At 37.7% G+C, this 11,047-nt stretch overlaps 1 pseudogene; it reads right to left on the reverse strand.

Moving 5' to 3' along the window:
* Nucleotides 1-1,315: 1,315 nt before the first annotated feature.
* LOC138804603 (claudin-6-like) lies at nt 1,316-10,435 on the reverse strand (annotated as a pseudogene).
* Nucleotides 10,436-11,047: the final 612 nt, after the last annotated feature.

An 11,047-nucleotide genomic window follows, 5' to 3' on the forward strand; every position in this document is an offset into this window, starting at 1 on the left:
ATTTCTGTGATTGTAAGTTTTCACCTTCTTTTTTGATACATACCATGGAACCAAATAGCTAAAATGTATGGTAAGAATACACTTATTTTTGTTAGAAGCAAACAAATGATTTCCCAAAGTCGTCGTACCACTTGCACTCTCACCAAGAATCAACAAGTCTTCCTTTTGCTCCACATTTTCTTAAATTTAGTGTTGTCAAACATCAAAGTGGATTTTAACCAAAATTCTAATAGATACATAGTATTATTTTTTTTTGTATATTTTTGGATTTTCTTGATTACTGATGTGATGGAGTACCTTTCTATATGCTTATTCTTCAACTTCATACCACTTTCATGACAACTTTGTTAAGGGCTATATTTAAATTGGGTTTCTTTGTTACTAATTTCTTCATATATTTGGAATTACAGTCTGTTATCAAATACATATTTTTTCTTTTCATTTGTCTTTTCATTCTACTGACAGCATTTCAAAGAGTAGAAATTTGAAGTCTACCTTATGAATTCTTTGTTTCACCAGCTTTGCCTTTGGCATCCTACCCAAATCTCTGACATTAATTCCAAAGTGATTTAGATGATCCTCCTCCTTTTCCTCCTCCTCTCTCCATCCTCCTCTTCCTTCTCCTCTTTTTCAGACTGAACTCAGGGACTTCCCAGGCGGACAATCTGCCATAGTTCTGAGTGCTTTTTGTTTGTTTGTTTGTTTTTAATGCTTTATTTAGTAAAAACTTGTGTAGGTAGTGAATGGGCAAAAAAAGCATGCAAGGTTGAAGGGGAGGTTGGAGGGGAGGGTCTATATCACAAATGGGACCTGACTCAGGATACGGTCATCGTAACCAGATTTGGGAGCCAGGGGTGGATAGTTCTTGAGTAATTTATTGCCTGTCCTTGCAGGCCTGAGGAGAGGCTGGATCAGGGAGGGTGTGGCCATCCCTATGAGTTTAGGGAAGCCAGTTGTGCCAGCTGCAGCAGGAGCTGCTGAGACAGGCAGTCTGGTGACCACAAAGGCAGAACGGCAAGTTGCCTTCGTGCCGGGCCCACAGCTAGCTCAAGCTTGGCTTGCCAAGATAGTGATGATGTCCACGATGAAGAAAGATCCAGAAACTCAAAGCACGATTTGGCGTCTGTAAAAATTGTGAGAAAGGCTAAGAGTAGAACGTATTGGGGGTGAGGGGGAGCTAGGGAGGAGAGTCTCTATCATCTTGGTTCAAAAGTGGGTTTAAAAAGATTACCCTTCCTCAAAAAAGCAGAAAACAAACAAAAAACCCAAGCCCAAAGAGTATTAAGAGCCAACACCAAAGGTGCTGAGGGCCTCATCACGGTGGCTCCAGCTCAGAGGCCAGTAGAGCCCTCACTCCTCCATCCAAGTCAGACGTAATTTTTGGTGGGTACTCAGAGGGTCCCCAAGCTGGGGAATGAGGGTCCATGTGGAATAGCGGGCCATATAATGGCTGGAAACCGGAGACCCTCCGGAGGGTCAGTGCAGCACAAGAGTCCCCCACCCAGCAGCAAGAGGCCCGAGGCAGCCCAGCCCAGATAGGGGGAGGCTCCCAGTTCCCACTTTTGGGATTTGGCCGCCAGAGGGTTGGAGAAGTCCTGGATGATCACATGAGCTGTCCAATGAGACTGGGATGAGGGTCGGGATCCCTCAGAAGACAAAGACGATGCTAGAGGTCAGCACCAGGAGAACCTGGGAGTCCTTGGCCTCCACACAGGTGGTGCACTTGGCACTGGCGAGCTAGATTAGCAGGACGAACAGAGACAAGAGGAGAGTGATGACCCAGAGAGCTCTTGCAGCCTTCAGGTACTGGGGCAGAGCCAGGAACGAGTTGTGCACCTGGCACTGCATCTGACTGGTGTTCTGCACAATGCAGGACATCCGCTGCACTTCCCACACGACCTGAGCCACCACATTGCTATTGCCCATAAAGCCAGTCACCTTCTACATGGACAGAGCACCGGACACCAGGGCCTTTATCCAGCCCAACAATGTCAGGAGGGTCTTACCTTATAGCCAGACCAGTATGTCTGTGATCCCCCTTTGTGTACTTGCTCTCAGGTATGTGCGACTGTGACCAGACATGGTGCTCCTCCTCCTCCATATTTCCTCTACCCCAAGCCAGGATAATGGGAGCATAGCAGTGCACTCAGCTATTGGTTGAGATGAACTTTTTCTAGGCTCAGATGGCCTAGAAGAGAAGTCTTTCAAACCGCTTCTTTAGCTTCTAGGATTGCAGGCTTCACTCAACTTACCTAGCTTCTTCCTCTTTTCTTTTTTAAACTAATAGGTGTTGGCATTATTGTTCATTATATTTGTGTTAGGTGTGCCTTGGCATGTGATTATTTCAAAAGTTAAAAGGAAGGTTTAAAAAGAGAAAAATGTCAAGGAAGATTTATTTTTAAGGATGAAAGGTCTATAAGAAAACAATTTTTAGATTACCACAACTCAGAGAACAAATGTTCATTTAATGATGCAATGTTAACAAAATGAGAACAGGACAGCTTTGAGAAAGAACCCTGTCCTCTACCTATACTTTTGTGTGTTGATATACTTGAGCAGAATTTTTTTTTTTAATTTCGCTTAAGTTTTCTCTAACTTCAAAGGTTGTACTAAAGGTCTACAATTTAATCTGTCCATTTAAGAGCTTCATGCTTTTTTATTATCTTTAAAAAGTAGTTGTTCATGGGCTAGGAGTGTGGTTTAGTGGTAGAGTGCTTGCCTAGCACACATGAGGCCTTGGGTTCAATTCCTTGGTATCACATAAACAAAAAATAAATTACATAAATATTTTTTACGTTAAAAAAAGAAAACTTTTTATTGTAAAGTTTGTTTATATTGTAAAGGGGAGTTGCAGTTACATAAGTCAGATCATGAGTACATTTCTTTTTCAACAATATCACACTCTCCCTCATTTTCTTTAAGGTTTCCCCCTCTTGATACCCCTCTACCTCAAGTAGTTCATTTCCAACATAGTATCTAGTGAGTATCACTGCTGAATTTGTTCACTCTTTTTCCCACCGTATCTGTGCAAGGAAGCAATTATTAATCCATTGTAAAGATTGGATAACTGATACAATTTGAATGAATTAAAAAATAAAGAAGGTATGAATCTGAAATTTATTAAATTCTAACTAAATGACTACTCTCTCTTCCTTTTTAGTTACTCTCTCTCCTCTTCTCATCCTACATACTCCCGTATGCACACTATAAATTCTGTTAAGCTCCTAACGTTTTACATTAAAAAATGGAGATGATGTAAACTGAAGAACTTGTTTGAGTTGGGTAAAAGTAGTTGGAAGCTAGCCTGGTTCTAGCAGCTGTGTTTTGTTGATCACCTGTACAAATCAATACATTCCTAGAATATCCACAACAAACAAGGGCACTTAATGATGGATGAAGCCAAAACTAAACTACTTTGTAATTGCATCTGTAAAAACACACAAATAAATGAACATTGTCCAAATCACAAATGGATGACAACTCATCCTTACAAATGAGCTGTTGCTATTTATTTAGCATTGCAACTTTGGCTACAGCTTATTCCTCTTTCTTTCTATTAAAAAATATGTGGTATATACACGCACACACATATGCACAATAGAATTCTACTCATCTCTCAGAAAGAATAGATATTGTACTATTTGTAAATGAAAAGACTTAGATAACATGATACTAGGTGAAGTAAGACAGACCCAGAGAAATGCAGGTTGCATGATTTTTCCTCATTGTGGTAGCTAGAATAGACCTAGAAGTAAATCTAGAAGTAAACACACTGTGTAGCACCCAAGCAGTTGTAAATAAATTTCCTGAAGTATTGCAAACTACATGGAGAGCTCAAATAACAAAATTCTTTTGAAAGCCTAAGTCAAAGCCCAACAAAATAATTACCAAGAGATGGGTATATGTAAAAGTGGAAATGTGTACTTACAAGGTTGGAGGGCCTACCACTAAGGAAGGGGTAGAAGAATGAAGAGGGGCAGCAGGAATTCATTGTATAAGAAGTCGTTTAAGGATTCAGGTGGACCTGTTGCAACAATGAGAAGTACAAAATGTCATGTCAAAACCAGCTTTACAATGTCGGTGTGTGGGGGGGAGGGGGGTATGATTGGGTGGGGGGGAGGGGGGAGGCTGGGAAGGGAGGTGAAGGGTAAACAAAGGAGGAGGCTGCAATGCTTGGTAAGAAATGTATGCATTATCCTGCCCATGTAATTGTAACCCCTCTGTACAGTATGTTCTCAAATAAAATAAAATAAAATAAAATAAAGAATTCATTGTATATACCACACAATTGAGAAATATAAGGGAAGAGGTGGTTTGAAAGGGGTGGGGGAAAGACATTGAAGGGATTATATTTGTGTTATGTGTACTTTGGTATACCAAGATCAAGATGCATTGCATATATATACTGTTCTGTTAAGTAGAAAAAAACACGAAGAAGTCTCAACACATAACCTAGGGATTAAGAAAAGTGAGGCAAGGAGAGCCTATGCAAGAGCGATACTCACAAGACAATATGTTGGAAATGATCTGTACAACTTGGGTGGGGTTTGAGGGGAGGAAAAGAGGGAGAAAAATGAGGGAAGGGGTAACAAGTTAGATGAGAAATAGAATCACTGCCTTGCTTATGTAATTGTAACCCCTCTGTACATTACCTTGACAATAACCCTCTCCCATGGGGGGGGGGAAGTGAGGCAAAGGGTGGGTTGAGAGGGGTCGGTGAGAATATTGAATGGGGCAACATTGATCAATGTGTACTATTTTCAGAAACTACTTAAAGATAAAACATATTCAAAAAATAATACCAAAAATAAAATAATACATATGAAAAATAAATGAAAAATAATTAGGGGTATGAGAACTCATGTAACTAACCATATTCATAATAGCGCCTGCTAGAGAATAAAGTCTCACTTAAACTTTCCTTAAACCTAATGCAACTCTTAAGTCTTATTCTCATGATTCTTCATGGGCTTTTCCTCATGGCAACAAACAAAATAACCAAATTAACCAGCTTGATTGTCACTGGCTATAGGGGATTAACAAAGCCAGATATATATGTTTGTTTTAAGATCATTTGCAATTAATAGAATAATTCTTTATTATACTTCAAGATGGAGAAAAGATCATGACAAGGAAAGTTCAGAGTTAAAAGTTAAGGAACATTCAACTGTAGTAGATTTCTGTTCTGCTCAGTGTCATGTTCCTTTTCTTTTGTTCCTTTGTTGTATTTAATGATTTCTTTTTAAGTAACGTCTCACTATGTAGGCCAGACTACCTTAGAACTTATAATGATCTTGTCTGAGCCTCCACCAATCTGTAAATATATGTGTATCCCCCAATCCTGCCAAATTCCTGTAGTTTTATCATGTTAATGCAGCCATTTTATCTATAAAATCCAGGACATAGCAACAGTTTTATTATCTCAAGGAAGTCATGTATATCCATTTAAAGGTTGGATAATAAAGTTAAAATTTATTGCTTAATGGTTTTTTTGCATTTGTTTAGAGGTACATTAGCAACAAAAATAAGTGCTCACAGCAACTGTCATGCTCATTAGTTTTTCCTTTCTCCTCTCTCATTACTTAGCTCTGAAAATCTTATGAAAATATATCTGCATGTTCTTGTTATTGACACATGCTATGTGAAAAAGACATCCCAGTAGTTCCATAAAGCATTAGATCTCCAAAATGAGGAGAAGTAATGAAGATAAACAGGAAGAGGAGAAAAAAAAACATAAGCTAAAGAATGACAAAAATGATGAAAGCAAAGTACAGAGACTCAAAGGTATGCTGGCCTCAGTTAATGGACTGTCTTGCTTTGAACTACCTGAGTTAAGATGTGATTAAACAATTTTAAAGTCAGAGCCAATAGAAAGGTTGAGAAACATTTGGTGAATCTATGAAAATGGATAAAAGAGGTATTTTAAGAATGTATAAGTAAATTTATATAATGAGTTAAATCTGAAATAAAGCTTTAAAAAGAAAAAAATAAAGAGAATTTTCTAATGTTTTCATCTTAAAACACAGGGAAAATGATGTGGTGGTTTAAAAACCATAAATTGAAGCTCTTTGATATTTGTTCCATGCACAAGTGGATTAGACATTTCTCTCCTTGAACATGGTCCATGCCCTTGTACCTATTTCAAAGAGTAGATTGCATTGCAAGTGATGGTGTGTGACTTCTAATGTTAGCTTAGAAAAATATATTTAGCTTCTGCTGATTTATCTGGGAAATTTCACTTTGGGAGCCTTCAACAACCACATAAGAAATCCTTCTATCCCATTGAGGAAAACTTTTATGCAAAAATGAATGACAGGCCTCCATTTGTGCATGCATTATTTAATAGTTTTGCTTGGCTATAATAAAACACTTGAGTCTGGGTACTTTCTTTTTTTAAATAAGTTTTCTTATTGTGAAAATACTGTAAAGAGGGGATACAATCACATGAGCAAGGTAATGCGTACATTTCTTATCAAGCATTGTTGCCTCCTCCTTTGTTTTTCTTCTGCTATCCCTTCCCTCCCATCTCTACAACTACATTCTCCTCCTTTTATTATTGCTTTGTATGTCCCTCCCCCATAGTATAACCCCTGTTTTCACTGTATTTGATGTTGGTATAATTGGGGGAGCAGAAGGGAAAAAACAAATTGTTTAAATAGGGATACAGGTTAACCCATTGCCATAATGAGATATACAAGACGCTATGTCGAGTCTGGGTACTTTCTAAAGGAAGTATTTCACAGTTTTGAAGGCTGAAAGTCTAAACATCCTGCAATGGCAATGGTGAGGGTGCAATTGGTGTATCACACATGGCAGAGAGAATCATGGAAGGATCAGATTGGAGAAGAAAAGCACAGATAGATGGTGAGATAGAAAGCTAGAGACAAGGAGGGGCCAGTCTTGCTTTATACAAAATGTCCCTCTTGAGAACTAACCAGAGTTTCATAAAACTACATCAGTTCCATCTGAGTGCAGCACTCCCCAATGACTTGCTTCTCCTCATTATGCCTGGCTCCTAAGGCTTCCAGACCATCTCTCACTGATGCCACACTGAGAGCTACAAGATCTGAACACATGAACACTCCCCAGCTGGTATCCCTATCCCATCCTCTTAGATCAGGATGTCAAGCAACATCTGACTTCCAAATATTTTGGATTCTTCTTCAAATAAGATTTCCTGCTGAACCTAATAAATTTTGGATTTGTAGCGCAAATAAGTCTTCTTGCTTCTACCACTTGAAGAGAGTGGCTTGATAGAGCATGAGATAAACAAAACATAGGGTATGCTACGGATCTCTCCAGAAGCTTATCTTAGTATAAAATGGTAGCCAAAGATGTTATATAGCACATTTTCCTCAACTTCTGTTTCTTGTTCCATGGAAAACTCTATTTTAAACAGTAACAAATAACCATATATAAAATTAATTTTCCATAATTAATATTTTCACATTTAGAAAACATATTATGTTTTTTTAACGTACCTAACTTTGTTGAAGAAGCTCAAATGGAGGCAGATTCTTAGTATTTTATTTATTTAACAAAAGAAGCACTATGTGCTGGGTATCAAAAGTTCATATCTATAGTCCTAGATACTTAGGCATCTGGGACCTGGAGGATCATGGTTCAAATTTATCCCAGGCAAAAGTCTGTGTGACTCTGTCTCCAACATAACCAATATAAAGCTGTGCTGGAGCTGTGGTTCAAGTAGAAATGATAGAGCAGCAGTGTGAATAAGCAAGCCAAGCAAGTATGAGGCCCCGAGTTCCAATCCCGCTACCACCATAAAGGAAGATTGAAAAAATTCATATAGTTACAAAAATTACATCATTTACTGAATACTATAAATTACTATATATTAGTGTATATATATAGAACGTGCATAAAGTATACATAGTATATATGTGCTATATATACTATATTTACTTTATACATTTATATATACAAATATACTTATATATACATATACTATATATATGTATATATGCTATGATATATATATATATATATATGTATGTATTCTGTGAACCCTTACAAGTGTTTACCCATTGTGACTGGATGATGCTCTGTATGATTCTTCTCTCTTTAATAAGTGATAGATGTCATGGCTTGACATCTAAATAATAACATCACAAAATGATATACTATCAGTTCTACAATTAAATTATGAGTATTATGACTTTCTAGAAAATTCTTTTAGTTTTGATGAAGGAAACTGTTACATTAAACTATCTACCATGACAACTATCTGATGTCAGGCTCCAGAAAACAACCAGGTAGATAATGTGGCCTTCCATAGATGACACCATGAGAAAATAAATACTTTCAACAGACATTGTGTGTATTTGGAAGCAGGTCCTTCCTGGATGAACCTTTAAATTCAGCTTTGTAAAAAATGATGAAGCTGAAGTCCTAGTTAAACCATGATCAGAGTCCTAACATGAAGGAACTGAAATGTGAAATTTGTACTGTTTGAAGATACTGTGTTTTGGAATAAATTTTCAAATGCATCAATAGATAGATAATCTACCTGCATTGAGGAAACTAAAGCACAAACATATTTACTAGTTTATGTGCTCAAAATAACTATTATAGGTTTAGTATTAGAGAAATTATCCATTAACTTGAATTAATTCTTTCTATTCTATTCTGTTATTAAATTGGACTTAAGACGTAGTTAAAAGCAGGGCAATTTATTAGAGATTTCAGTAAAAAAAAAAAAAGAAAACCTATGCCCCTACTGCTGTCTCCATTAGGTAAATTCATAAAGAATAAAAATTTAAAGGTAAGATATTCAAGTTAGTGTCAAAAGACTATCAAACTTATTTTGCATTTGTTTTACACGTGTCAAGAGGATTTTTTATTGTATTGTTTGGCAGTTATTTCTTCTTTTTTTTCTTTAGCTACAGTTTATTCCCTTTATTCACTGTTTTTTTTTTATTTCTGTAATCTTTTTCTTCTATATAAGTTTATCTGATTTAAGGAGGGGAAGGGGACTGGGTCAAGGGGTGAACCAATTCAACAGTGATACTCACTAGACACTATGTCAAAAATGAACTTTACAACTTGGGGGGAGGATTTTAGGAGGGGTAAAGTGAGAGATAATGAGGGAGGAGAAAACACTGTTCAAAACTAAATGTAGCCGGGCGCCGGTGGCTCACGCCTGTAATCCTAGCTACTCAGGAGGCTGAGATCTGAGAATCGCGGTTCAAAGCCAGCCCGGGCAGGAAAGACCGTGAGACTCCTATCTCCAATAAACCACTAGAAAACCGGAAGTGGTGCTGTAGCTCAAGTGGTAGAGCGCTCGCCTTGAGCTGAAGAGCTGAGGGACAGCGCCCAAGCCCAGAGTTCAAGCCCCATGACCGACAAAAAAAAAAAAAAAAAAAAAAAAAAACTAAATGTACTCATTACCTGACATATAACCCCTCTATAATCACCTTTGTAATAAAATTTAAATTAAAAAATAACATTATACATAGTCAGTTCTTGAAACAATGGCTTTGGTATCTAAGTTTCTGCAGAAGACTCATTTCATAGAATACTTCTAGATATCATCAACCTTTTATAACATCATTCTTGGAAAGATCTGAAGCATAGGCACTTTTATTACAAAGTTAGATTAATGTGTTTAATCCAGAATAAAATCCATATACAAGGTACATATTTTAGTTTTGTAGTGTAGGAATTACTATTAACTTGCCTGTAATGACCTGTTCACTTAAATGGCACTGTGCACACTCTAACCTGCCCCCCAATTAAAACCTTGCAATACCATTGCTTCTGAATTCACCATGCTAGATCTGCTAGAGTTCTGCTGAAGGTAGGTTGCAGAATACCTTTATATCCCTACAGTGGGTCACTCTTTGATGGTGTAAGTGCTTCATTGTTTCACAAACCCCATACTGTTCACAGCATGCATTAAATAGTGGCTGGAGCAGCATATCCTCACTGATGCATATCAGCATTCTTTTTCTCTCTATGCCTCCTTGTTGCAGACTCAGAGGAGCCAGGAGCTGGCTATGTGTGAGCAAAGGTTCCATGTTCATGGACTCCAACCCTCAGGGCTGCAAGTGCTTGCTCTTTGGTTTGAGGAAGTGTTCCTTTCAGCTTCTGGGTCTGGGGGCTTCTCTTCGGAAGCATGGTAGATAAAGTTTGATTGAAATTGAATGAGGAAGAATGCATACTGTTTGCACTTGTTGGAGCAGTGGTTTCTAAAAGGTTGTGATGCAAGCATTTGACAAATATAGAAAGTGTATATCGCTGAGGCTTTTTCTGGAATAAACAGGGTTGTGCCATCAGCCTTCTTTCCATCTCCTTCATCAATCCCCTTGCCCCTAGGGAGCTCCTGTTTGTGCTGCAGCTGGATTGCGGCACCTCCTCGTGGAAATCCACATGTGTCATCATCACTGCCTAATTTCTTCTCTTCATTTAGCTTCATATAGTTTAACACAAGCTAACCCTAGCAGGAAATTTGTTCTCTGTGAACTGCATTAAAGCTACTTGTATCTCTCCATTTGTACCTCAATATGTTTACAGGGGTCACTTCTGTTCATGTTATTATTCTCACATGGTCAAAACCTTTCATGGCTGACATTTATATAGAATGCCAGGGAAGTGCTCTTTTTCATTCAGAAGCTGTGTGGAATTGAATAAATGAGCATCTCACTTTGGCTAGAATAAGAAAAAAAAAGACAAATTACTGCCCCTAGAAAGAGATCTTGAGCAATTATCTTCAGAGAGATGAGAAAGCACAGATACGATTTTTTGTGGCTGAACAAAAATAGCTGAAAAGTAATTCAGGCAAGTATGAGAAGCATGAGTTCTTTCTGATGAAAAGACTGAAGGCTGAAAGAGATCATAAGGTGGTTATTATTTTCTAGGAATTAAAAAGGACAGAATTTCCTGTGATGTGGGAATGCTTGGTGAGTTCTGGTTTCAGTTCAGCTAAACCACATTCTCTCTCTATGACCTAACAGCAGACTTAAGCTTTCTTAACTCCACTTTTCTTTTCTTTTTTTTAAATTTTATTTTATTGTAAAGATACTCATCA

Source organism: Dipodomys merriami, unplaced genomic scaffold (genome assembly GCF_024711535.1).
Source record: "Dipodomys merriami isolate MVZ:Mamm:240054 unplaced genomic scaffold, mDipMer1.0.p SCAF_37, whole genome shotgun sequence".
NCBI classification, from domain to species: Eukaryota; Metazoa; Chordata; class Mammalia; order Rodentia; family Heteromyidae; genus Dipodomys; species Dipodomys merriami.